General features: G+C 39.3%; 2 long non-coding RNA genes across 2 annotated transcripts; both read right to left on the reverse strand.

Annotated features, from left to right (window-relative positions):
* Nucleotides 1-8977: 8977 nt before the first annotated feature.
* On the reverse strand, nucleotides 8978-13100 carry LOC137172304 (uncharacterized). The gene is made up of 4 exons (XR_010924938.1): nucleotides 11073-13100; nucleotides 10181-10240; nucleotides 9968-10078; nucleotides 8978-9233 (listed from the first exon to the last, which is right to left on the reverse strand). It is a non-coding gene; the product is annotated as an uncharacterized lncRNA (long non-coding RNA).
* A 688-nt stretch (nucleotides 13101-13788) lies between these two features.
* LOC137172303 (uncharacterized) lies at nucleotides 13789-23873 on the reverse strand. The gene is made up of 2 exons (XR_010924937.1): nucleotides 22768-23873; nucleotides 13789-14169 (listed from the first exon to the last, which is right to left on the reverse strand). It is a non-coding gene; the product is annotated as an uncharacterized lncRNA (long non-coding RNA).
* Between the last annotated feature and the right edge of the window lie 3780 nt (nucleotides 23874-27653).

Genomic DNA, 27653 nt, shown 5'->3' on the forward strand with positions numbered 1-27653 from the left:
TAGTCGCAGCTGCAGGTTGAGAGTTTACAGATCTCACTACCTTTTCATGTTTGTGTTCATCTATCTGGCAAGAAAACACCATTTGTACACACAGCCACAACAGCAGCATAACAGACAGGCAGCGTTTTCACTCGCTCTGACCTCTCAACACACACGTCAAATGAAATACATACATTTGTTGCTGAGAAACGTTGTCAGGTCTTTTCACTTTTCTTGCAGCCATTTCACCTGCCACGTCTGTGCCATTTGTCAGGTTTTGAGCCAAACACTTTTATACAAGGCATCAGAATTGACAGACAATCTGGAAAACATGGACTTTGATAACAACATTTGACTTTTCATACATACAGTAGCAGATAGTAATAGAAGACTTTGTTGGTGAAGAAGTAAAAGCTATCGGAACGCATTTGCTGAAACATTAATCAAATACAACCTCTTGTACTCAGAGGCTGCCTGGAAAATATTCATCCACAGAGATCTCCTGGAAATGTGGTTGGCATTGTGGCTCGCATAAAAACATCCGTTGTGGCTGTCTCACCACGAGGATGTGCGGTATTGCAAAGATCTTCAGACAGCATGAAATCTGTAGAGAGCAATATCGCTTCAGTACTTCTCCTCCAACGTTCTGTGTGGTGGAACACTAACAATGCCCCATAAATAATTAATATTCACAATTAATATAATAAACTGTATGACATTCCACACACAAGATTCATAGACAGCTCAGATGGCTTGTTCAGAACCAGTGAATCAGAGTACATTGCTTAATTGGTATATTTTAATTTGAAGTTCATTTTAACAAGCCCAAATTAGATTTTTTTTTTAATTGGGTGTATTATAACAACTTTTTTTAAGCCAATAATTTTTAATTACTGTAAATCTGTATCATTAATTTTCCAGTTACAGAATTGAGTTAGTATGTGACACTCCACCACTCCTTAAGGACTTTACACACTGGGGTGGTGACAAATAAATGACACAAAAATGTGAAATACCTGCGAATATTTCACATTAAAACCATTCATACTGGCAGCGATAGGACTTTGCGACAGCTCATTTTGCTGTCAGTCAGCCTGGTGAAGGCAGTTTGTCTGGCCGCTGTCCTCTCAGCTCCCCAGGAGCTGCAGCTGACAGACGGCTGCTTCTGTTGACAGAGACGCTGAACGCAGGTCGGAGATCATCACATCATCCAGTGATGTGATGATGATCCTGTCCTCTTCTTTGTCACAAAAGACAAAAGAAGAGGAGAGTGTTATATCCGTTAAACCCACACCAACTCCGACCTGCATTCAGCGGCTCTGTCCACAGAAGCAGCCGTCTGTCAGCTGCAGCTCATGGGGAGCTGAGAGGACAGCGGCCAGACAAACTGCCTTCACCAGGCTGACTGACAGCAGAAATTTACTGAACCAAAATAGTTTGCTTGTCAGCTCCATGGGAAGAAATCAACAGTGTTTATATTTATAAATACATGACGAATCATATGATGATACATGATAGATGAATCAATATATTGATTCATTAGCTTTATTTCCCTGCCCACCGTAGCGAGTGAGCCTACCTGTCTGCCTGCAGTGAAACAGCCGAGCTCACAGACAGACTGGGAGCTGTTCAACGAATGTAGATACGGTTAATTTAAAGTTCAAAATGTACATACATGCGTCGCTTTTTCAGCTGTGTAATATTCGTGTTCTGTGTGAAAGTGGTCATGACAAAAACAACACTGATGTGCAAATTAATGTAGTGGTAAGATAAGACAATGAGCTACAACCTTAATTTCACCAAAACAAGCTGTCCTCTGAGCAGGACAAAATAAGACTGTTCTCTATGTACATCCGGCTGTGAGGCGAGTGCGCAGGGACTGTCTACAAAGTGCAAAGTGCTATCACCGTCTTGCCTCGCAAGGCAGCTGGATTTGTGAGATCACGAAAGAATCCTCAAAGGACACTAAATGGTCAACAGCACATAACTTGAAGTCTGACAAGATGGATTCTCGCTTGATCTCACAAATCCAGCTACCTATATAATATCTTAGTTTTTCAGCCGAAATATGCTTTTTCTATTTTTCTATTTCTTATATCCTGTTATGATGTTGGATATCTATATATTAAACATGAAATGCCCCCTGCAAGTCAAAAGCCAGGGCTTCAACCTGCTGTGAATGATTCACTTGTGACGGTTTTTCTTACCATGCTGACGAGCTGATGTCAGCTTATCACGCATAAGTGTAAATAGCCATCCATTCTGTAGTCTTTGTTGCTGAGGCTGTTGCTAAGGTTTTTCCATGTGTTGTTTTGCATTGTCCACTCTCATATTTGGGATTGGATTTCAGCTCAAACATGTACAGCTGTATTTAGGAAGTTGACATGTTGAGTAAATGACGAGAAAAAGTAGTGAAATCCTGCTCGTATAGTTTCTTTCATGGTTTGTTGAAGTAGCCTCTTGAGCTGGCAGACGTTTCTTGAGGGGCAGCTTCTAAGAGCTGGCCAATCAGAACAGAGTGCGCTCATTGGGAGAGGGGCCTTAAAGAGACAGGAGCTAAAAAAGCCTGTTTCAGACAGAGGCTGAACTGAGGGGCTGTATACAGGGTCAATATAAGATAAGTAAGTTTTTTCTTTAAACTGTAAATCATGCAGATATTCCAGTGGAGCCCTAGATTAAAAATATAGATCCCTTTAAGGACGAGGGGATTACCCTGTTGAAACAAGAGAGTACCTTGCCCAAACAAAGTTGGAGGTACTCTATTGTTTAAAGTATCAGTATATGCATTGTGATCTGTGTTAATTGGAACAAAGAGGCCCAGCCCAAACTAATAAAAATATCTATAGTCTATATATGTGAATTTGACTTTTAGAATAATGCTAGTGTCTTAATACAGCCTCTTAATATCCACCCTTTTTTGGAATTTTCGCCCATTTGGCATACCCGAATGGAAACGCTTATAACAGAACTGTGAGGCCAAAATGCATTTAATAGGCCTCATTTTTAAAATGTAACATCTTCTAGTTCCTGGAAATGTGCTTGATTAGCATATAGCTAAAACACAACCAAAACTACAGTTCAAATATGGCTAAAAAAAGTGTTTTTGGTCATTGTCTATGATGAGTCATATTTGAATAACAATAACTAGGACATGCTTTATGCCAAAACTATGCAAATCACCACATACCTTCAACAACTTGACAAGCACACTTGTATAAACTTCCAGACCTCTAGACCTAACCTTAGGGGATCTAGGGAGTTTTTAATTTGTGGTGTCACTGGTGTCCCCGAACCTCTCCATAATGTCTCCAAGTGGCCAAATTGTGCCAATTGCTTTTATTTATTACCGTGTGACGCTAAGCTGCTTACAACTGCCTTAAGTGGGTCACTGGCGACCCGGTGGATGTTAAGAAGTTAACATGCTGTATGGCAAAACAGCATGAACAGCTAGGCAAGAGAAAGATAACCCTGTTGCCAATCCTGTCGTTAAATAATTACTGTCTCATAAGACTACCTCCAATCCTTTAAGTCTGTAAGATTTGCTTCAGTAGTGTGTTGCCTTCTTGAACCTCATTGACTAAACCAGAGTAACAGGGATCATTCTGTGTAGAGCCTGATAAATGTTTCTCTGCTGTGCACGGTATGTTAGGTAGAAGCCCATTAAATCTGCCCTGAAATGCTGAAGGGCCTGCTCTCTCAAAATACAGTGTTTGAATCAGTCTCCCTATAAAAGCCTTTAAAGTGTGTTATTGATTTAGTAATGCATCTACAGTCTGTCATTTTCCTCTCCTCCTCTCACTCTGTTTTCTTTTGCTTTTCATATTTCTAAGGAAATTCAATGAATGCAGCTGATTATACCACCGATGGGAGCGATGCCTACTCGAATTCAAAATGTCCTGCAGAGAGTGTCTTCTTGCTTGTTGTCGATAATCTCTTGCAACTCTTGCAAAAGTCACCCCTGAACTACACATTAGTGAAGAACTTGTCTTTCTTGGATCCCATTAGGATGGCAGACAAAACAGCAGTCAGAGAGCGCACAGGGAAGCTGAGGAAAGCCCTTGCTTATCTGGTGGAGCAAGGAAGGGTCAAGGATCAACACTGGTCGATGATGATGTGCAGAAGACAGGACATAACACAAGAAATATGCGCCGTCACATATCCAGTTTGTAATTAGGTTTTAAACAACCAAGTCTCTTGCCATTCCTTGAATTTATCTGACAATTTCGCCATCGGACCTTATCAGCAGAAGTTCTAGAATCTCGTTGTCTCTCCACTTAGACATTTTCATTGGCGTCTTCGTTTAAATGACCTTTCTTCTTCACCCTTGGATGTTTGTATTCTTCCAGTTTCATAACAGTCACATGATAGAAATGTCATCAACACGCCCAATCGCTGGCTGTGAATTCTCCCACTGTATTCACACATGGGCTCAATCAGACATTACACGGACTTTGTACTAAGGAGTTGGCAGGGTCAAGTCTGTTTAATGTCCAGCCCAACTGATTCGGACATTTGTCTTCTCACATACAGCTCCTCTAGGTAATGTCCGGATGAATTCAGGGTTGCCATGCATGTGTGAAAGGGGCTTTAGACACATTTGATGACACGCTAAGAAGAGAATTGTCAATAGCCACAGTATGGTATAACTTAGATCTTATGATCATGTACTCTATGTGTTTGTTATGAGGTAATTGCTTGTCCCTGCAGAATCTCAGTTTGCTTCTCAGTTTCTTCAAGAGCTCCCTCAAAGAGCAGAGCCTTTTCCACCTAATTTAACTGTGTAACCATTTGCTATAATTGATTGATTTCTTGATGTGAGTGTCTCTGACTGAATGGGCCAATGCTGCCAATTGGTAATTCAGCCTAATTTGCCACACCTTTGTGGCAGTGTTAATCAATGTAATGACGTTATGTCAGAATTATAGTCCTTTCTCACAATGTGATTAGACTTTTTTTGTATACCTGCTCCATGCTCTCTGCTGTTTTCTTTGCAGCAGAACGTTATTGATATTGATAGTATTTTACAATACTTTTCCCCATCGTTTTCATCAAAGTTCTTTTACAGTGCAGCTAAAGGATGACAGCAGAGCTTTAATACAGTGAAGGACTTTCAGGTGACTCATCCCAGGACTCCGGGAGGGTTTTTTTTTTTTCTCTCTTTCAGCTGTCTCACCCTCTCACTGGTTTCTACATTGATGCCCAACAGAACAGGCTAATTTGTCATCCCCAGTCCTCCCTAGTCATTACTTTTATCCCCTCATCGCTCTTTTCCTCTCTCGCCCTCTCTCCTCCCCAGTCTCCCACTAAATGTTTTCAAGGGGTGCACAATGACTCAGCACATGTTTCTCATGGAGGTCACTGGTAATGCATATCAATGGTAGTGTGGCCAGATGGCTGGTGTCTGGGCAGGGAGGATGACACAAGGGCAACAGCATTACAGCAGCAGACAGCCTTGCTTTTCCTGCAGGTAGTGAGTGTGTTTCCAGAGAAAAAAGTTAAAATATAGCCTTATGAGGAAACTAAACAAGAAAGTATTACATTATGACATGAAGGTTTTCTTATAATAATGAGAAACTTTTCTCGATATATATAAAGATTATTTTTCTCATTATAAGAAAAAAAACCAACTTGTTATAATGAGATGCTTATTCACGTTAGAATAAGCACATTTTCTCATTATAATGAAAATAAATACTTGTTATAATGAGAAAGATATTAAGAAATTAAACTATCTCATACAAACTGCTGTGTCGTTGCTGCTGAAATGGATGCACATGAAAGTTTGAATGAATTGATCAAGTCTTACTTTATTTTAGGCTTACACATAATGAAATTCTGTTCTTACTAGACAGTCTAGATGGGGTTGTTATCAGAATGTGGACACTCAGAAGAATATAGTGTAATTTGTGCTTCACATTGCAGAAAAATCTTTGAAAGTGACATCTAAGATGGGTTTCTGAAAGCCCATTGGACGTGTTTGTCACAGTAAAAGCACCTACATAAATTCCATATTATGGTTATTACAGTTGTCCATCGTTGGAGGTTTGACAGGCGCCCTTTTAATTCTGTCATCTCCCTCTGCATTGCTTTAATGGCACTCGACTGTTGAATAAGTGCCACCAGTTGTTTATTTTGATGAGCCCAATTCCTCATATTCACACAATGGTAGCGGATGGAAACACACATAAATTACACATAAATTGTCTGATTTGTCACATTTGCATCTGAAACCGGTGACCTCTTCCCCACAATTACTTCTCACTATTGTTGAATATGGCGTTCATGTTATCTGTCTTAGACTTCTCCATTTTGAATAATCTTTTAATCAGTACACCTCATTTGAGATCAGATATGTAGTTTGTGCAGCTTCACATCTGCATGACAACAGTCTGGGGTGAAAAATGTCTTGTGTTTTGTCAACTCAATTTTATTTGTGTAGCAGGTGAAGCTGCTTCCCGTCACGCTGCGTCTGACCTCTGTTAGCTCGATAACCGCTGTTTACAGTCTTTCTCTATATTCTGCTCTAACCTTTACGTTTACGTTATTGTCTGTGCCTAGTTCACATATCACTAGAATCGCTAGTTTTCATTCTGAAACATCACGTTAGTGTGTAGCCTTTCGTTGCTACCTAGCATACAATTTTCAGTTTGGGGAATGTTCGCTGGATCTTATAGCGAACGCTCACCTAAGGTAATTCAGGAATGTTTTCTTAACGTTCCTGGAATGTTAATTTTTGGTAACATATGGCATCATAACTGTGACAACTGCCACATAAAATACCTATAAGTATTTTTTTATTCTTTGCAGCTTCCTCACAAGGCAGAAGAAATTACTGGGTATGCGGCCAGTGCCTTTGAGGTCAGCTGCCAACCATCATACATTCATAACCCTATACTCAATTCATCTTGTCCATCTCATGGTGGTAATACTGTCCTTGCCCCTGCAGCTCCTTCCACCTCTTTGCGGGGGATCGGTAATAGCAATTTCTCCAAGTCATTGAAGTGCTGTTCGCCTTGTCCACCCATGGTCTGTCCTGCTGTTAACAGCAACACTGCCACTACAGATTCCACAACAATATACTATTCAAAGTACTACTACTATTAATAGAACACACATCTCAAACTCTGTACTGTATTTTTTTTTTTCTTACTGTATTTTTCACCCACCCACAAAATATTCACACACACATTCTCCACTTTCTCCAATTATTGACAGGACATATGTTATTCATTGTAGGCTAAGAATGTAATGGTTTGATCCCACAAGGCACATCTGCATCGTGTTCCGGCTCCGACACGGCTGCCGGAGCTGATCGCGGCCATCCTAGTGAATGCATGTAATCCCACCAGACGTGCTGCAGCGCGTTTCAGATGTGTCCCAGAAGTGGCCCTGCGCTCCGCTCTGCTAAACCTACGTGCCCAGTCTGTTTTTGACAGAGGCCACATCAAGCAGCACAGAGCGGATTGAGCTGGGCAGGAAGTCAGACACAGAAACAGCATAGATTATCCGGTCAATTTTCAAAATAAAACACCCTGTGCAGGCTCCCATTCATATATATATCAACAATAAACCCAATTAAAACAGACTCGTGGCAGCTGGTGACTCAAAAAATTGGGGAGGACAGGAGGAAAACCAACATGGAATCTTACAACAAACCACAGAGACATTTAACCATCAGAGATGAAATTAGCGACCAAAGAGACAGAGAGAGAGAAGCTGTATCTGACTCACGTTATCTGACGTCTTCTTTTTTCTTTCATGGAGATGAAGTATTCATGTCATAAAGTCCATTTATGGCTGTTGGTCATCTTGTCTGTTAGTTAACAGAACTTTGTGGCTGTTGGTTAACCAGTCTGATATCATGAAAAACAATGACAAACAAGCTAATTCTCCTGGTTGTTTCTCCAGTTGCTTCTCTCTCCAGCCTCCCCTGTGGCGTCCTGCCGCTGCTGCGCTGCACAGTCCGGATTCAATCTCCTGTTAGCTTAACAACAGTCCTCAACAGTCCTTAACAGTCCTTCCATGGATGTGTAAAGAGTCCTTCAGGCTGCTACAACAAGCCACCCTTTGCATTAGCTAACGCAAGGAGCTATCTACTGCTCGTTCTCTACTGCTGCTACTCTGCTTTACAGTGGAGAGAATTGAAGATGAACCTCATTGGACCAACGCGATATATTATTGCATTCTGGTTGTTGATTGGTTAGGGAGGATGTCCTCCCTTGAAGCGTCATTTTATGTGTCTTGGCCAATCATAGATTGGCATGAAAAAAAAATGACGTACATTAAATTGATATAAGAGACCACACCCTGAGGAGGACAGCAGGAGCCTGTCCTCCTCTGTCCCCCACTGCCCCCCCCCCCCACCACTTCACACACACTGCTCTGTCTTCTCCTGCACTGCACGTGTCGCTGTTGAATCATTTTAACTAGAATTTAAAAAAAACAAACAAAAAAAAACTTTATAAATAATACTGAGATTTGGTAATGGTTTATTTCAACCAAATATTCTTTTTTATATCTTGATCTCCCTCTTGCCTCTCAAAAAATAGAGGAGGAGCAACCTCCTCTGCCTCTATGGACCAGCCTCCACTGAAACAGACAAATAAAGAAACCATTTAACTACATAGCCAACTTAGCTAGAGTAGAAGCACAAAAATAAAGGAAAATGACCAAATCAACAAAATCTGAGTAAGTCAACAAAATCAGGCAGTTTAGTTGCTGCTACTGCAGTAGTTACAGTGGACTAGAGATGCTCGTTTGGCTTTGACTAGGCTGCCATAATTAGTATAGTAACAGTGCGACTGAATTTTAAAAGGTGGATGGCTTGACCGCAGTCAAAGTGCTCCGCTTCTGAAAGTCATGGAAGGACACCATGTGGAGGACGTAACAAAGCCGCATCAGAGCCGGATTGCATCCTCCACCTCTGTTGCTGTTATATCTTTAAATATTTTAACAGATTCCTAAAACAAAATACAGATTTCAGTTTTTGTCAAGTAAAGCCTTTTATTTTTCAATTACGATTTTACCGTGAAACTACATTTATATGAAAATCAAAGACTGACATAAACTGTAGTTAGTCTCTATTACAGTAATAGCCTACCAATCATTGTTCTGCAGAGCTTTAATGTTTGGAAGGGGAGCTTTCCAAGCCTCAAGCTGAATTTAGCTCAAAGATCACAAGTCCCCATTAAGCAGAGCATTTTTTTTGTTGCAGCAACAGGATTTGCTCCATCAAGTAAGCCCAGGTAGTTTATCTGTAAGAAATAAAATCATGGAAAACAGTAGTTACTAACCATTCATTACAATGATTGGATGCAGTGTGTAATCATGAAAGGGCAAGTGGCTACCAGGAATGCAGACAAAATACAAGCATTAAGGAAGAAATGGTCATATAGAAAGGAGCGGGTAATAGATCAACTCTGACAGTGTGTTAAAACCATTAAAGGGGGATATACATTTATCAACACAGTCGAATCTTTTTTCTTAAGGGCCTTTATTTCAATTAGACAGAAACAGGTAAAGTGCAAAAATGTTACAGATTGAAAAGAAATTGCCCAGACAGCACAGCTATATAGCACCAACGTTGATGCACCATATGGGGAAAAGTAAGTGCTACGCAGTGTAGCACTTGTTTGCTCATTGGCCAGACATTGCTTACTGCAGCTTCACCGATGTTTCACCTCCCTCTGCGCATTCTTCATCAGTACAGCCCGATGGGGGAATGCTGTATATCCTACACATTGCCCACATATATTTGCACTGTAGCGCACCGTTATATAACCTTTGTCAATATGGTAATATTCATTATAGACCTATATCATATATTATATTATGCCTAATAGGCTTAAATGGAGTGTGAAACACATAGCCTAAATGAATTAACCTGTATTATTTCAATCAATCAATCAATAAATCATGTCCAACAGGACAAAATCATAAACAATATATGAAGAAATTAAGGCCTCCTTGGGTGCAGTCTGTCACTCACCAGACGTTGCCACTCCTGACACACTGCCTCTGCCTCTAATGTCAGGGTCCTGCTGCGTGCTGCTGATGCTTTGAATATAATGATTTTTGGGTCAAATTGGGCATCAGCAACCTATAGATCAGCACAGTTTCAGAATTATGTTAGTATTTTTTTAAAACCTTTGTTTTATGCAGTACTGCTGTAATTATACAAACAGAAGCTATTTCCACTTACTGACTTGCTTCCATTTGATGGCCGGGCGACTGGTTTCTTACGGTTAATTTACAAGCATTGCTGGAGATAGGTAATAGAGGTTATAGGGAGATAGGTTAATTTATCTAAAACTTGCAACCTAAGTTAACATTTCTGTGGATGTACATGGAGAGAGTTCTGTAGGATTTTTTCTGTAACGTTTGTGTTTTATCTAGGATTCACATGCAGTGTTAAGCTAGCAAGCCAGCGTATTCACGTAGCAGCTAACATTAGCTTAGTGTTGAGTTTGAATGTAACAGTTAGAGGGAGTACACATGGAAAGCAGGTAAATGGGTTTCAAAATCATGCCATATTCATAGAGGTGTAATAACTAATGTCATATTCTGTAACGTAACCATGTGTATTTCTTGCCTCGACAAAGTTAGCTAGCTAAATATAGTTGGCTGTCAAGTAACGTTAATGAGGATCTCAGCACCAGGCTGCCAGGTTTCATGTCACTTCAAACTGTCTGTTAAAAATGTTTTGAAATGTGTGAACCACACAGAAGCTAATTTGTGTAGGATAATGTGTACAATTCATAAACTTAATTAGACGTATAGCTACGTTAGGATTTAATGGGAGTGCAGGAAAGTCAATTCACAGTCAAGGTGCTGAATGTCTGCTCAAAGTGTGTTTGAGGGACATGTATAATCAGATGCGTGATGATTTAGCCTACTCACAATTGTTCATTGTGTGTAAAATCTATTTTTAGTTAATTGATTATTCATTCATGTTGCCATGTTACCGTTGATTGTTTATAGGCTATTTAGCCTAATTTGCCTGTTGCCTTACTCTGTTTTCATGAATGGGAGACTAAAAGAGAAATATATATTTGCAATATCATGTTAGAAATAAAAAAAGCTTTAAAGGTTACCTCAAGTATCGAAAAAGGAGCACAAACAGTTGCTTTAAATTAAGAGGCAGAGTCACTTGTGTTGATTAACTGTGATCCTTCCATAATATTGGAAGAGAGACTGAAGCAGAGACTGTTTATGTGTAGTGACACAATAACAAACCGTACCTGTAAAACACAATCGGCATGCAGAGGGTAAAGGAGAAGAGAGAAAGACAGTCACGCTGGTGTGATTTCGTGTGTGTGTGTCTGACTGCAGCGGGGGTTGAAATGTGTGAGTCTGTGTGTGCAGATTCAAGTGTTTAGAAAAGGGTTTGTATCAGGGGCGTTGTTTCAGCAAAAGCCGAGGTATGGTAATGTGACATGACGTCATAGAAATACTCAGTGATGATGGAATTTGAAAAATTTGCACTTACCTAAAACTTTATTTAACAGCCGAGTCCCTTTTACTGGCCAGGTATATCCACACGTTCTGATAAATAAAGGCTAGACTCAATTAGACACTGGATCTAAAGTAATTGTTTTTGCAGTTACCATGGATGCAGTTTTTTTTTTTTTTTTTAATCATCAGTCAGTAATGAGCAAAATTCTGAAACGCAGCAGTGAGACATATCTCCATTTTCTTTCTCACTAAATCCATTTCAGTTCAAAGGGCTTTATTGGCAATAAAGTTTCAAAGCATCAAAATACAATTGTCCAAATGACAGTACACAATAACAGTAACATTCAGAACATTCTCTCTATCTCTCCCCAGCTGACTTAGCTTGATGCACAACTTAGTGGCTCCTTTTCTGTAGCTCTCCCTCCGTCCTCTCTTGTAAAACCTCCATTCATCCCAGCTACTCTCTCTCTCTCTCTCTCTCTCTCTCTATTTGATTTGTTCTGCACAGATGATCAGTTTTAAGGTAACACAAGTGAAATCAGTTTTTTTTTTTTCTTTCTTTAAAAAAAAAAAAAAAAAAAAAGATTCCAAGGTACGGCAACTGCCATACTTGCCACACCCCAATTGATGCCTATGGTTTGTATTTATTTGGCTACAGAAGCTTGGAGCTGTGTGGGCACAGCCACATTGTGTTCTCGGTTGTAGGCAAAGGGGGATTTATATTGAATTATTTAAGTAAAATATTGGCTGCAGAATGACTAAGTTTCTAGTGAGGGTTTATGTTATTGATTGGTTTATAATGGCTGGCATGGATGGCTTTAAGACTGATAATTGAAATTTTCAGTGTGGTTAATGCACCCATCTTCTAAAAGCCTCTCAATTTAGTTCTAGTTCCAAATGAAAAGACCCAGAGAGCAATGTAGTGTTTAAAGGCCTCAAAGAGCTCTTACATTCAAATGACATTATCGTGTGTGTGTGTGTGTGTGTGTGTGTGTGTGTACGTGTGCACAGTGCACTAGTCAGAGTTGGCAGATGGAAAAGGTAGCACAAACAGGTTTCTTTAAATTAAGAAGCAGAGTCACTTGTGTTGAATAACTGTGATTGTTCCTCAATATCCTTCCTTAATAGAGACTGATGCAGTTTCCACCTGCCGCTCTTGCTTGAACTTGCTGTGTAGGTGTGACAGAATGCATTTGTATGTGTGTTTTAAACGTGTGTGTTTGTGAGTGTATAGGTGGATGTGCTTTCCTATTGTAACCCTGCTGATTGGATTGTGTTTGACAGATATGGAGTCTGGAGAGCAGCTGACCTCCCCTGCAGCCTCTTCCACCCTCTCCTCCTCCTCTTCTTTTTCCTCTTTGTCATCCCCTGCTCCCCACTCTTAGGAGCAGCCTGGCCCCAAGACCCTGAGCGCTTGAATCCACCTTCAGCACCTCTGATAAGAAACACTTTTTTTCACTTTGTCAACGCTCCATCGATCCTCCATCATCTCCCAAAAACCATATTAACAGAGGAAAAATACCAGGATGCAGTGCAAACAGTTCTCATGTAGCTAGCCATGAAAATATGCCAAATATGGTCACCTTCTTGTCTATGAAAAATTTGTTTCCTCCAGTATTAATTATAGTTATTTTGCAGCCTGTGTGAATGCTCCTCTTTCCCTGGTAAGTTTTGGACCAGTCTCAGTTACGTAATTGCAGAGGTTTGCGGGCACGCGGGTGTTTGCAGAGCCTGCCACAAGAAGCATGCAGCCTGTTTAATAGTGATTGTTTCTTCATTTCGGCAGAGCAGCTTGTGTTTGTGTCTTAAATTGTTGACAGTTGGTCTGATGAAGCAAAGAGTTCAGTGATACCGTTAAAAATCCAATAATTTGGCTGATAAAATGAGGTTCATATGGGGGGCCTATGAACCAGTGATTTGAATCACTGACATTTAGGGGAGCAGCCCTAGTAATGACCAGAGGGTCAGTAGACCATCTAGCTTACAGGGGGAGGTGGGATGGGTTCTGGGATGATCTTATGAACTCTTTACGTGCCTATCTGTTTATTCCTATCTGTTGGTGGCACCTATAAGTTGTTTGATGTCCACCTAGATCATATTCTTCATTTATGTTTGAAATCTGTAATTTTGTCAACCTGATTGTTCGTATTATAAATCTACTACATGCTTGATTCTGTACATATAACATCTTTTGCAGATTGTAAAGCCCCCCAGAGAGGCTATTTTCATATAATTTATGTCTATACATGGGTTTTCTAGGGTGTTTGTTCACATACAACCATCAGATATGACCCGTTCTGAATGTAGATGTGCACTTTGGGGGTACCCTTACCCTAAAATGACAAGCAAAGTCAATCAAATTAGGTTACCATTTATTATCATTGAATTTTCTGCACATACAAATTTGTCTTAGTAATATGTTTTTCCATGAAAACCATGATGCATATCAGCACACAGATTGAAACCTTAAATGAGACCAAGCTTGAAACATGCCTTGACTGTAGGCCTACATGTAATCTTTACTCCATGCCCTCATCCAAATGTAGTGCCAACGTATTCGCGCTCACACGTCTGCACTCTGAACAGGCTATCAAGTCCTTGATGACGGCATTTGCAGTGCATAGTGCCGCAACCCAATTGCAGTGCACGAGCTTCAGCAAGGATTGAGGAGCAGGCTCCTGGTCGGAATGGATGAGAATGAGGCATGAGTCTTGGATCCTCCAGCCACATTCCTTGCTGAAAGAAGTGTAACAGAAGAATGAGGAGGTCAGTGTCATCTCCAACATGGACAGTTCTTTGTATCAATGCTGCTGTCACTGCCATTTAAATTACAATCACATACATCTCCCTGAGCATTGTGAATGACAAACCCTGCAAGTTTTAGTCCCTCCCCCACAAAGTTTTTGAAACGTTGTTATTAATAATAATAATGATGATATTCATAATAATAAACTGTATTTACATAGCACCTTTCAAACACTGTTACAAAGTACTTTACAATAAAACATAACACATTAAAAACACAAAGAGAGTAAAACAAAAATGCCATAGAATATTTATGAAATCACAGAAAAAAGGGTGGAGTTGTCAAAGTAAAGCAAGGAATTGTGATTTAATTGGATGTACTTTCAAAAATAACCGAAAAATAACCTGTTGAAAATAACTGCTGTTGACCCTACAGTGGTTTGTCTCCTACCACAAATGGTCATTATCTTTGTCATTTGAGAATCATCTGAACACTGTCGAGGAAGGGTTGTGCAAGTTAGTCAGCATGGCAAGGTATTGTTTATAAAAGAAACAAAATTTGCTGTGAGCAAATTTGTGCCCTTTTTGTTAGGGTGTAGCCTCTCTTTTATACAAGTCTCTCCTATTCCAAAATATATCGAAGTGATCAGTAAAGCTGAAACTGGCAGCAGAACACAGCACCTGAAGCCACTGATTAAAACCAAAAAGCAGACTAAAACCTTCACCCCCTTTTTTCAGAGTTTGAAAGGATCACGTTGTCATTGTTTGACAGAAATTCCTGCTTTTTCAACCTCGGTGATATGGTTGATGTGAATGAAACCTTCCAGCCAGTCTTTGTATTCCTCCCTTTAATGGGCACCATCCTTTGTAGATAGCTGGCTGCTGTACCCATCAGACACAATCACCACTGATTGCTCCGTATGTCTTTCCTTTCTCCCAGGATAGTCAGTGGAGGAAGATATACAGGACGTCTCTTTCCGGCACATCGTCATGAGGCACAGCGTTCCATATTGCTTTTGCAATTTGGGGTTTGTTTGCTGGGAGAAGCACCATTTTTGTTTCGAAGAGGGCAGCTGGATACCCACAGAATTCGTACTTCAGCTAACTTGTCTGCTTGTTTCCCAGCAATCACTAGTCTCTGAAATGAGAGCTGCAGATCGATATGGACAACTTCTTCATTGACCAGTTTGACTGTGGATTTGGAGTCCATGGTGACTGCATGTGGTTTCCTCTTGAGCATACTGTATAATCTGTCATCTTTTCCCCTACCACGTCCTTTAAGACCCTTCTACCGGCCTATTTTGAATGGTCCACATTCACCGCATTATGGACTGTCACACCAGTGTCATAAGTGTTGAAGGTGTTCATACCCAGCAAACAGATTTTGCAACTCTACAAACTAAGAATTTTGATAGTTTCGGCATTGTCTTTTGCATGTCTTGATGTGGAAAGGTCCTTTTACTGTTCACTAGTTTCATAATTTACCACTGTCAGTTCTTGCAATACAGGTATAAGACATTAGTATATTCTCTGAAAAAAATGTTTTATTAGAAAGATTGACCCCAAAAAAGACACGAAATATGTTGGAAAGGTGGGTGTACATAGGCCCTCCAATATTAACACCATTTTACCCAGACCACGTCACTCTAAAATGTTGAAACTTTGCTTTTGACCTTGAAAAAAGTTCCTCTAAATCCATGAAGGTATACTTTTAATATCCACTTACATCCGCTGGGCTAACTGCTGTTTTTTTATTTCACTGGTATATTCTGCAGTTACATCACTATGACTAGTATTTTAAATATTTTTTATGATCACATGATCTCCTTAACGAGGTAGCTTAAGCATAGGCTATAAGGAGGAAAAGTAAGGAAAGACCGGGATATGATGATAGGGGGCAACGAGACAACGATATCATCGTCCATGGAGATGTTTCACTGTGGACATCGTCATATGCCAATTCAGCAGACATTGCTCAACCCTAGTATGATCATCACAAACAAATTGGCAGAGGAGGTAAGAAGAGACAACAATTTTATAAATAATATTTGAATATTAGTTATAATGATATAAATACCATGTAATGGTTGTATAATACACACAATGTAATACTAAGGATGTAATGTTATGATACAGTGTGTCACAAACTGACTCAGGGACTGTGAAATGGAGGGAGTCCATGCAAGAGATACACTTAAATGCAATTTATTAAAACTGAGACAGTAACACAAATGAACAATGGGATGTGGAAATCAGCAATGTCTGCCGTTAGAGCAATGCATGGATGTGTGTCGTGAGCTGCGGAGGTGTTGAATGTGCAAACCAAGAGGAGATGATGCAGGATGAATGTCAGCTGTTGGAAGGGAGATACAGAGTGAGTACATGGGCCAATATTTACAGTGTTGAAGGCCCTGCTGACGACCCATGTCAATCAGTTTCCTGGCCAGGACACCCTCCAAGATTGTGGGAGGTGTGTCACAAGTGCATATGATGTATTGCAACATAATTATTTGCTTTTGTCAACCAAGAAATTCTTCTGCCAACAGTTTTATAAATGTGACCTTCAGAGAACCACACATTTTATTAAAAAGAGTCCCACGAAAACAACCTTTAGAGAAGGCTCAAGGAACATTCACTGAAGATTGCAAAATGTAACCTTCAGAGAACCTTTAGAGAATGTTTCCTGAAGGTTAGGCTACCTGTTTGCTGGGTACTCTGTTTACTAGCTTCGAGCTTAGCCTAGCTTAGCAGTTAGCTTTGTTCATACGCAGTCAAAGCAGCCTTGTTAAAGTGATGATGTGTGATGACTATTCCACAGCTGCAGATAGGATGTCTGTACTAGAAAGATACATCTGTGAGTTAGAGCAGCTTTTTTCAGGAAGAGGTACGATGTGACGGGCACTCCAAATAGCCTTAGCCCTAGCCTTCTTTCTGGGGCCTCCCTGACCTGCTGAAAGTGGACAGCCTTCACCCTACTGGGAACAGTGCCACTATTTTATCTAGAAATATAGACAGGTGTCCACGTTTAGTTTGACACTTGGGACTTATCATTTGGCAGGACGCAGATGATTAAAGAGCATGCTAGGTTTAAAGCTAGTGCAAATGTGGACTCAACTAGTGCAGTTGTGTCCAGATGTCTCCCTCTCTCTCTTTCTCCCCCTTGGTTTTGTTGTATTTGGTTTGTCTTTAGTTTAATTTTTCTCTTAGTTAAGTAAAATAAGCTTTAAATCTTAATTCATAATGCATATGTTGTCACCCATGTCCTCAAACTGTCAGTATACTGAGAAACATAGTGTGTTTGTTTTTCTGCTGTGTCTGGATGTGCTACTTTGTTCTACCACTTCATATCTTTGCCAAAACTTAATTTACATGTGCCTGGTATAAACTTGACACATTGATTTATATTAAGAACAGACATCAGGGCCTGATTGATTTGTCGTCACTGATATATACAGTATATGATCCAAAAGTGAAATTGATGTTCGCTCTGAGATGTTTCTGGTGGTAACGATACTGTTTTCTGGTTTGAGGTTCAAAAAAGGTTTTTTTTTTTCAAAAATCTGATCGGAATCTGTGGAATGAGCCTTTTTTCAAATTTGAATATAAATTTAAGGGAATCTCTGCAGACAAAAACAATATCCAGGTGCCTATGTCCTCTGCCTCTATTATGCATGCTTGGGCATATCCACAGACAGACAGATGGAGTTGAAAATGAGTGTGAAGCACAATACACTCTGAAACACATCTGAAAATTTCAAGTGATGAGACAGCTTCTACATGCACCATTATTATCTAATAAAAGTTTGTCTGCCACTGTAAGGCTGTGTTCAGACCAAATCAGGCAGTGTGGCGAAAATGCCAGTCCTCCCATTCATTTGACTGGGGGTAGTGCTTTTAGGCTGTGGGCGTTTTGGCCACAAAGTTGATCCAGAGTCAACTTTTGGAGAACCACAACCCAGTGTCACACTGCAGTGGCCAATCACAGCAGGCAGTCAGACTGATCAGAGCTATACAACCGTGCTATGAAGGAGTACATTATTGTACATTAGTACAAAGACATTACTAGGAGGAGGGGAGGACATTTCTCTTCATTTGATAATCTTAAAAGTAAAGTCAGGATTTACTGTCGGCTTTCCGGCTCATTTTAAAAAACACCAGAAAAAAGAGAGAGAGAAAACTGAGAGCACCAGCGAGCTAGAGAAAGAAAGAGAGAGCAGCTGTGGTCGAGCGAGCAAGACAGTGAATGAAGAGAGGGAGCACTGGTAGCAAGAAAGCTGATGAATCAGATCAATAAATGTTATTTTCTGATTGTTTCACAGTGGTTATGTTCTAGAGCACAAACACGCCCACATGCCCACACCCCCACACACCTCTGTTCTACAATGCAGCGGAGCGCCTCACTAACTGATTTAGTTTGAATACGGCCTAACTATTAACAAGACACCAGTCCTCTTCTCTGCATATTTTCCAATTAATGAAAATTAAGGGGCGCTGAGCAGTGAGACAGAGCAGCCAATAGCAGAAAACTAAATTACAGATATTTCTATCTCATCTCCAAGACACTCAAACAGAAACCAAATGCCTCATAAAGAAATAATTATTCCCTGTCATTCTCAATGAGCTGTGATTAGCTGTATTCCATGCTCCTACGCATTTCATTTGTTCCTCATTAGATGTCTTGTATAGATTTGACCATTATATCATATATCAGCCTTTACAGCTTCCTTGGAATAAAGGTAATTATAGCGGCATATGGCAACTGTGCTAGTCATCAATGTAGTCATGGGGAAAAGGATGATTCAAAACGTAAGTTAGTAGAGTTTATAATAGAGTTAAGTCTTAAACAGTTCATACTAACTTTAAGTTTTGCTTTGGTACTTTACCACAAAATAAGTACCAGAGAAATGTGGAAAAAGTCTATCATTCTCCTGTTGAATCTATTTATTTTATATTACTGAATTTTCTTGTTCTGTATATTTAACAAGACTGAGTCTACAGCCATGCTAGCATCTCTGTGATGCTGTACTTAGGCGCAGCAGTGCTTTGAGCTAAATGCTTACATCAGCATGCTAATATGCTCCCAGTGACTATGCTAGCATACTGATGCTAGATGCTGAGCAGGTGTAATGTTTACCATCTTCACTGTCTCAGTACCATGTTAGCATGCTAATATTTGCTAATTAGCACTAAACACAAAGTTCAGAATTCTGACATTTTCAAAACTAAATGTGATTAGTTTTTCAAGTATTTGATCATAAACCAAAGTATTGGGCAAATTTAAATTTTGACCTGATGATTATGCTAGATGGAAAATTAAGGGATCATGGTTACGAATCATCATGAACATCTGAACCAAATTTAATGCCCATCTATCCAAGAGACATTGAGACATTTTATTGAAAACCGCAAATGTGAACTTCATAATGGAAAGTCAGGGGATCACCAAAGACAGTAAGATTCATCCACTGGGCACCACAAATATCTGAACCAAAATTCACAATCCATTTAGTTGTTTGTGAAATATTTCAGTCAAGACCAAAAGTGGTGGAATAACCGACCAGCAGATCAACACTGCCATATCATTAGAGGTTTGTCCCTCCAACCTACAACCAACAGATAGATTACCATAAAATGTTGGTCCCCAGAGGATGAATCCTAGTTTGGAGATTCCCTGACGTTTCCTATAGCGCCACCATGAAGTTGACATTTTTTCTTTTTTAGTGAAATACTGAATTGCTTACCATGAAATTTCATGCAGATATTCATGGTTCAATTATCAAAGTATGTCTTCCTTCTTGGATTCTGACATCAGAGAGGGGCTTTCAGACACTTGACAGACCTGATTCAGACCTTTAATGTAAGTTCTCAAACCTCACATTTGTTTATGTCATTTGGGACTTGACTGCACTGCTGTGCAAAAAAACTTTTTTAAGGGAAGGCAGTTTTAGCTGTAAGAATGGTAAAATATCAGTCTTGGGACAAAAAAATTGCACAAAATGCAGTCATATTCTACCACTGTCTCCTTTGCTGTGCTTCCAAGAAACTGAGTAATCCTCTGTACCACAGCTGGTTCAGACTAACAGAAACAGATGAGTAGTCCTGCTGCTTTGACTGGTGAGAGATTTCCATTGGTTTTGAAGCTCAGTGCTGCCGAGGCTCTATGTGGAGTTATAAATGAACTCATTTATTACTCATCGTGGATAATTTTCTCTTATGGAAATGATGACGGTGAAGAATGGTTGTGTCTTCAATGGTGACAGAACCTAGATAGTGGCTTCACATTGCAAAATTCCATTGCAGTCATGGCTTAAAATTCATTACTCTGAAGTCTCTGTCCCTTCTAAATATGGTCAGCCTTTGTGCTTTAAGATACTGTCTGAACTTTTTTTCCCTAGCTCTTATTTCTTATACATTGTTTGCATTGTATTTCTATAGTTATATTTTTATTTTCACAGATGTATACTGATATATCTAGCTTAAAATATTTGTGTCTAGCAATCTTCTTCTGCCCGGAACTTCAGTGAAATGACAAAAATGTGTAAATGCAAAATATCACTTCTCCGCCTTTACAATACCAAAGCACAGAGAACACATCAACACCTTCCTCACTCTGCACAGACAGTCCGACTCTATATTATGGTGAGCTTGATGACAGCTACAGCCAAATTGGATGAAAATCTGCTGTTGGAGTGGTTGCCAGGTGTCTCATTATATTCCCAATGGCTCTCATTCACTGTTAAATGCATTCTCTCCCAGTGAGGGGCGATGAGGGAGATAGATAAGGCGATTTTTCTCCATCATCCTGTCATGAGAGCCAGAGAAAGCCACGGGGGAGGGGGCGCACTCCTGCTGTAACTGCCCTCTCCCTAGCTGCAAAGCATCAGTCATGTCCCTTGAAATGCCCCGGGGCCTCCCCTGGGTGTCAGTCATGTAGTAAGAGTGAGTAAGCATTGATTTACCTGATAGTCCTCCAAAGTATTCAGCTACAGGTGACATTTAGGAAAAGGACTGCCCCTTTTTTGTCTCTTATTATTATGATTTATCACTTAATTTCCTCTTGCATCTTCATTTTCTCATCCTCTACTCATCTGTTTTCATCCTATTCTTATCGGAGGTCAATAAGGCCATCAGGAAATTGATGTTTGGGTTAAATAAGATTACATTTCCCTAAAGTCCTTGAGGGATGCCTGTTTACATCACTGTTGTTAGATACACAAATGAAGGCCATGAGCAAAGAGAGAGTTAGTGAACGTATCTTTCTACACATGTACACTCATACACATTGGCAGTTTTTAAGTGGTGTAGTGGTGTGCATGATCCACTCAAATGTCATGCATGCTCATTTGATAAAATAGGTTTTTATCTTCCAATTTACCAATTATGTCATGGTTTTATTAATGATTTGAGTATCTGCAAATGTTTTCTGGAGAGAAGCTGCATTTCACTATTTTCTGTAAAATCTGTCTTACTGTATGTGTTATCACAAGCTGATACAGAGGTGCATCTGTGTTTACAGGAAGTGACAAATTAAAACTCAACAACAAAATGCATCAATTATTACTAAACTGCAGGGAGTTGAAAAAAGAAATCTTAATAAACCCTAAAACAGTATGTTATACTGTTATACTTATACTTATACAATATACCATAGCCATGGAAAATAATTGTTTCTGATTGGTTGGCAGGTGTCCATCTGCCAACCAATCATACATCAAGACACTTCATACAGTACAAACAGTAGCTCCAGTCAGTTTTACCACTGTTCTAAATCAGCGCTCATGGCAGCTCAGCTTATTATATTATTAAACTAACTGTCACTTTAAAGTAAAGGTACTAACCCATGTTTCCCTTGGTTAGTGGCCAAGATAGCCATTTATCTCAACTTCATCAATGACTTTCCAGGAAACCTCATCCAACATCATTGCTTAGATACAGCTTAGATTTTATTTGATTTTGAACAGCAGCTCATTAAATGAGGCAGACTGTGGCAATGATGTCATCTAATTACAAATCCTGTAGCTTCTCCCAGTAGACAGTCAGTAATGAAAGCGGGACAGCAGCCATTCCGACTTTACTAGAGTAGTTTGTATCAAGACTGGAAGCAGGGGGAAACAGCTAGCCTGGCTCTCTCCAAAGTGAAACAATATGTCTACCAATACGCCTAGCAACAGAAAACTGAACAGTGACATATTAGTCATATTATCAAACAACATCCAGCTAACACATACAGAACAACATTAGCATTTATTTGGTGTCATGTATCTGGCCAGCCAGCTAAAAAAGTTGGATACCGAACTCTGTACTTTTAACGGTACTGACTGGATTATGTTGGTAGTACCGAGTACCAATTAATGTTAATTTTGTTAACGAAAACTATGACTAAATATGTTAGTCAACAACCTTTTTTGCCATGACTAAGACGAAACGATGACGAGACAGCACCAAAGACATAAAACACAAACTATGACTATATAAACATGTAATATTGTTGACGAAAAAAGACAAGACTAAAATGTAGTTTAAAAATGAAAAACTTTAGCACAATTTCTTGTTATTTCATTGTCAAGAAAGAGGAGACAAAATACTCACGGTAGGCGTAGCCTGAGCAGCACGTTAGCAGAGAGCAGCAGCAGCGAGTGCTCCGTCTGTGTGTCTACACTGGAGGCGTTCAAGTGCAGTGTTGAGTGTAGGTCACCCATGTTTGGAAGCACCCAGAGCCCAATACACAATGGCTGTAGTTACAAGCATGAAACAAGCAGGTCACGTTTATGTGTATATAGTGCGAGTGAAACGTGAGCCATTACACGGCCCGTCTAGACAGTTGTAGTGATTAGATCCCTATATGTCTAACGTTAAATAAAGTTTGACTAAGCTCCAACTGAGTTATTGAATATCACTGCCTGCTGTCAGAACCACACATGTAATAGCCGACATTAAAATCCTTAGCTGCACCCCGGTGGTTCGCTGGTAAGTGCATATACCACATAACATTAGGATAAGTCCCTACCGCAGCAGGTTGATTCGAACCCAGACCCTTTGCTGTATGTCATCCCTTCTCTGTATATCCCATCTGTCCTGTCTCTCTTCATTATACCTGTCTATACTATACCTGTCTGTCTAAAGCAAAAATGTCTTAAAAATTATCTTTTAAAAAATCCTTTTTTTGGATTAAACAAACAGGAACAGAACCAGGCTAAAAGTTATTAAGGTGTGTATGTATGTGTGTGTGTGTGATTTGTGTGTTACAGAGGAACAGAGCCGATGACAGGACAAGGACAAGAGGCAAGTTTTTTAAAAGGCAGACACAATATCTTTGTTTTGCCTCCACTGATATAATTATTTAGCCAGTTCATTATATGCAACTTTTTAACTTTCATTTTCATTCATTCATTCGTTCATTCCTCATAAATTAACCCTACAAGTTATAGTATTTTTGAAATGGTTGCTTATGAAATGCAAAATATGATATAAATAGATGATCAAGTGGCCTCTCTCTCTCACATTGTGGTAGGTCGCCTGTTGTGGGCTTTTTCTTTTTTTCTTTTTTTTTTTTTGGAGAGCCAAGTCGCTTCTTTTCAAAATAATCTTCCGTGTATGACCCTCTGAGGACACTCTGGCTTTCATCTCTTTCTTAATGTGATGTTCTCGTTTTCTTTCATCTGTTGAAATCTAATTAGCTACTAATACTACAAAAAAAAAAAACTTTGAAGGAAAAATTAGCTTTGAAGAATAAGATATGATGTTCAATAAGCATTTAAAACACATAAAAAATGCATAAAGAATAAAGAGTATAACTTATTATTTACAGATCAAAAAAAGATTTTTGCAAATGATACCTTAATGATACACATTAAATTGACACATTTCATAATAATTTTTTACTCTTTTTATGTGCAGTGGTGGTAATTATTCATCAAATCATTAAACAGAGGGAAACAGGCTTGAAATTATAATTTTTGTCCTCTTGTGTCCAGCTTACCAGCTGCTTAAAACAGATGTGATGAGTGCATGATTGATCAATGTAAATCTAGCTGGGCTATTTTTTTCTTTTTTCTTTTTTTGATCAAAATCTTGCTGTATGCCATTTCACCACATAGAGTACTGGTGACTTGAAGTGCCTGCACACCTAAAATTCTTCTCAACAGGTGCAAAACTGTGCAGAGCAGTGTGCATGGAGTTCCTCCAATGCAGAGTACTAAATAACTGAAAGTGTTATTTGGCTTAAATGTCCATCTGTCATGAATATCTGGATGAGTATGCCCTCTGTGGACAGCAGCGTACTTTTCTCGCCTATAAAGAAGATAAATCTTACTAGCACAATCACACATTGATGTTACTGTGGCTATGACAATAAATTTACTGCACATAATGAATGAGTGTACAGTTTGTCAATGTCAGTATTGACAGTATTTAAAATGTATGACAATCATGCTCTTCCTGCTATGTTGTCAAAATTATGCAGACAAACTCAGAAGGGTAATTAGCCAAAGTATATGGAAATGACTGTCAATGAAGCAAATGTAACCAACTAGCTTCTGAGAACAGAATGAAATTTATTTTCTCATTTTGGACTCATTTTTATGACTAACTTGCTTGACAGCACCAACAGTATCTGCTTTATTCTCTAGAGCCTTTCAACTGATTCCCCTTTTAAGTAGCTTCAAAGTCTGGGGATGGGAGAGGAGGAGAACAAAACTTTTCCACACTGTATGAAAATGCCACATATTCTGTAGCAACATGGCTAACATCGTTAGCATGTCTGTGCTGTGCTGTGTGTAGCCCATAGACTGTATAAAAATAAGGTGTGTTTCCGGTTTAACAGCACCTTGCTGGGCAGGTGACAGGTGTGTTTACAGTTTGTGTGCTCTGAAAGACATCATATGGATATAAAGTCACACAGTTGATGGACTGTTAGCTAGGCATGTTAATCCTATGGTCTCTACAATTTGTAAACATATGGATGAGACCATATATTTATGATCTCTCTATGCATTTGTTATTACAGAGAGAGTGAAGAACAAAAAAAGGTACCAGTGCTGAATTCCAGGTACTAATGTCTGTTCAAATGTGAACGGTATCCAACTTTAGCTAATGTATGTCCATTATTAATTCTCTCAGCTCTGTTCTGGTCCCCACTGATGCCTGAGAAAAATATCTGGCTCTTTAGCTGCTGTATATTTCAGCTACTGTATAATTGATGCTGTTTGTTTTTTGTTGCTAGAGCTTTTTCCCTGAAATGTGCTTCCTACTGCAGCTGTAAAACAAGTTGACAGCAGTGAGAGTGAATCAGAACGGTAAAGTTGAAGACCAAAACAATAAGCTGAATGATGCTAAAATAGCCCATAGAGCTGAGAGAAACTGCAGAGTCTAGTAATAATTCTCTGTGGGTTTGTCTCTACGAGTGACCCCTTCACATTCCACTAAGTCATTTGATCCATTGTTAACATAAAAATATTGATCACTGCAGCTTTAATGCACAGACAAGATTAATATGGATCTTCTCAACTGACTCTTGGAAAAAGACCAAAACATATACTTACTTTCCAAAATGTTGAATTATTCCTTTAAACTTCATTAACTGACTTTTTGGCCACTTGGGGACAGCAGAAACAAGATGTGAACACAGCATGACACCATCACCTTTTAAGCTGATTAGTTGCAATTGTTAGCAAACAGTTGCTTATTTCCACATCCAGCTTCCACCATATTTACCACATTATCCTGCACTGAAATGCAGGATAATATTGTGGAAAGGCATGGAAAATTGTGAAGAATGGAATGAATTCAGGTTTCCTACAAACATAAAGTACTGTATGTTGTTCAGTCCTAAAATAAAAGTATAATAAAACATACGGTATCCAGGGTATCTCCCTGTGTCCCCCTTCCCAAGACAAAAGGTCAAACAGTAATAAAGACTCAATTTCTCCATGCTATCGGCTCATATGAGAGGTACAGGCCAGTCTGCGTCAAAGACAATGGTGATAATGATGAGGCTTTCATGGTGGGTCGACTGTGACCCTCTGTCTGCTTCATAATAGCGTCATCAGCCTGTTTTGCTATGAAGGGACACACAGAGGCTATACCTCATAGACAGCTTTTATCATACAAACTGTTATTGTCCATGGCATACGTGTGTTGGCGCATATACAACACTCAAGAGGCAGAGATAATAGTGTCTGATATTGTTTTCTGTCTTTCTACAGTTTTTCTTTTTTTGGCATATGAAATCATGTTACAGCTCAATTTCCTTTTCTTGTTCTCTCAGGTGCAACATCTTTGCATTTTGTAATAGAAACTCTCAGGAAGGGCAATTATAGGTAAGGCTCTTTACTCCCACAGCACTCCACTTCTGGTTGCCAAAGGAAACCTGCACTCTTCAGTTCAAGGAGGAAGATGCAAACAAACACAGCAGAGTGAAACATGCTATTTCCCCTCATTGTCATTTCCTCTTAGCAAAGCACTTCTCTAAGTCCACTTTCACTGAGAAAGGACCAAAGACCCTGAAGCACCTCTTGATACCATAAACCTTCATGGCAGAGAGAAATGAACAAGTGCCCTTCTTTCAACAGGTACATCAAGAATTCATTGAAAAAGCTGAACCTGACGTATGTCTTTCATGTAAGATTTATGAACCTCAGATCAAGATAATACAGAATCGGCATCTCTAACATTATGACAAAGCCCTCTGCCACAAGTGGCACAAACCAGGACAATAGTTCAAATGTCAAATATAAAACTTATAATGTAATATCTTCTCTATCTCAAATGTTAAAGGGACTTTTGATCCTGAGCTCTAGATCAAAGGAGAATTTCTTTTAAGTTCACTGATAGGAACACAGTGGTTGCATTTCAATGAAATCCGCAGTAGGGGGAGTAAATGAGCAGCCCTACCTTGACCTGACCTGTCCAGAGACAGCTGTTATCCTGCTGAATTTGGACAGTACTGTGCATAAGATGGAAAGCAAAAAAATAAAGGAAAAGGTTGGTGCTGAGAAATTATGTGTTAAAAAGAAAATAATTCTGGAGCAGGATGCTGCCAAGTGAGCTTAATTATTAAGATATATTTCATGAAGGTGGACAGTGAAAGTACAAATGTTGTCAAAATGCTAAAATAATGAACATAATTCAATTGTTACATTTTAAATTGGATAAATGCTTCCTCACTTTTTCATTTTATCTTTTACAGCCCAGCTTAGCCATTACATTCTGTCAAATAAATGTAGGCTAAAGATGAAACTTTGTGAAAGTGGCTATAATATTTTGACAATAACCTCATAGGGGATTTAAGCAAATGAACAGACAGGGAGATACAGTTTGTTGTTGTGGCAGCTATCAGGAGAGGGCAGGATGAAGCAGAGAGACATACAATTTTCTCAACATTTTCTTTAGGTTACAGACATTGTGACAGACATTGTTTTTACTTAAGACTGTAATCTTTAGCTGGTTTTTCAGTTGAATGATGTTCACTGGAGTCT

The sequence above is a fragment of the Thunnus thynnus genome, chromosome 20, assembly GCF_963924715.1.
Source record: "Thunnus thynnus chromosome 20, fThuThy2.1, whole genome shotgun sequence".
NCBI classification, from domain to species: Eukaryota; Metazoa; Chordata; class Actinopteri; order Scombriformes; family Scombridae; genus Thunnus; species Thunnus thynnus.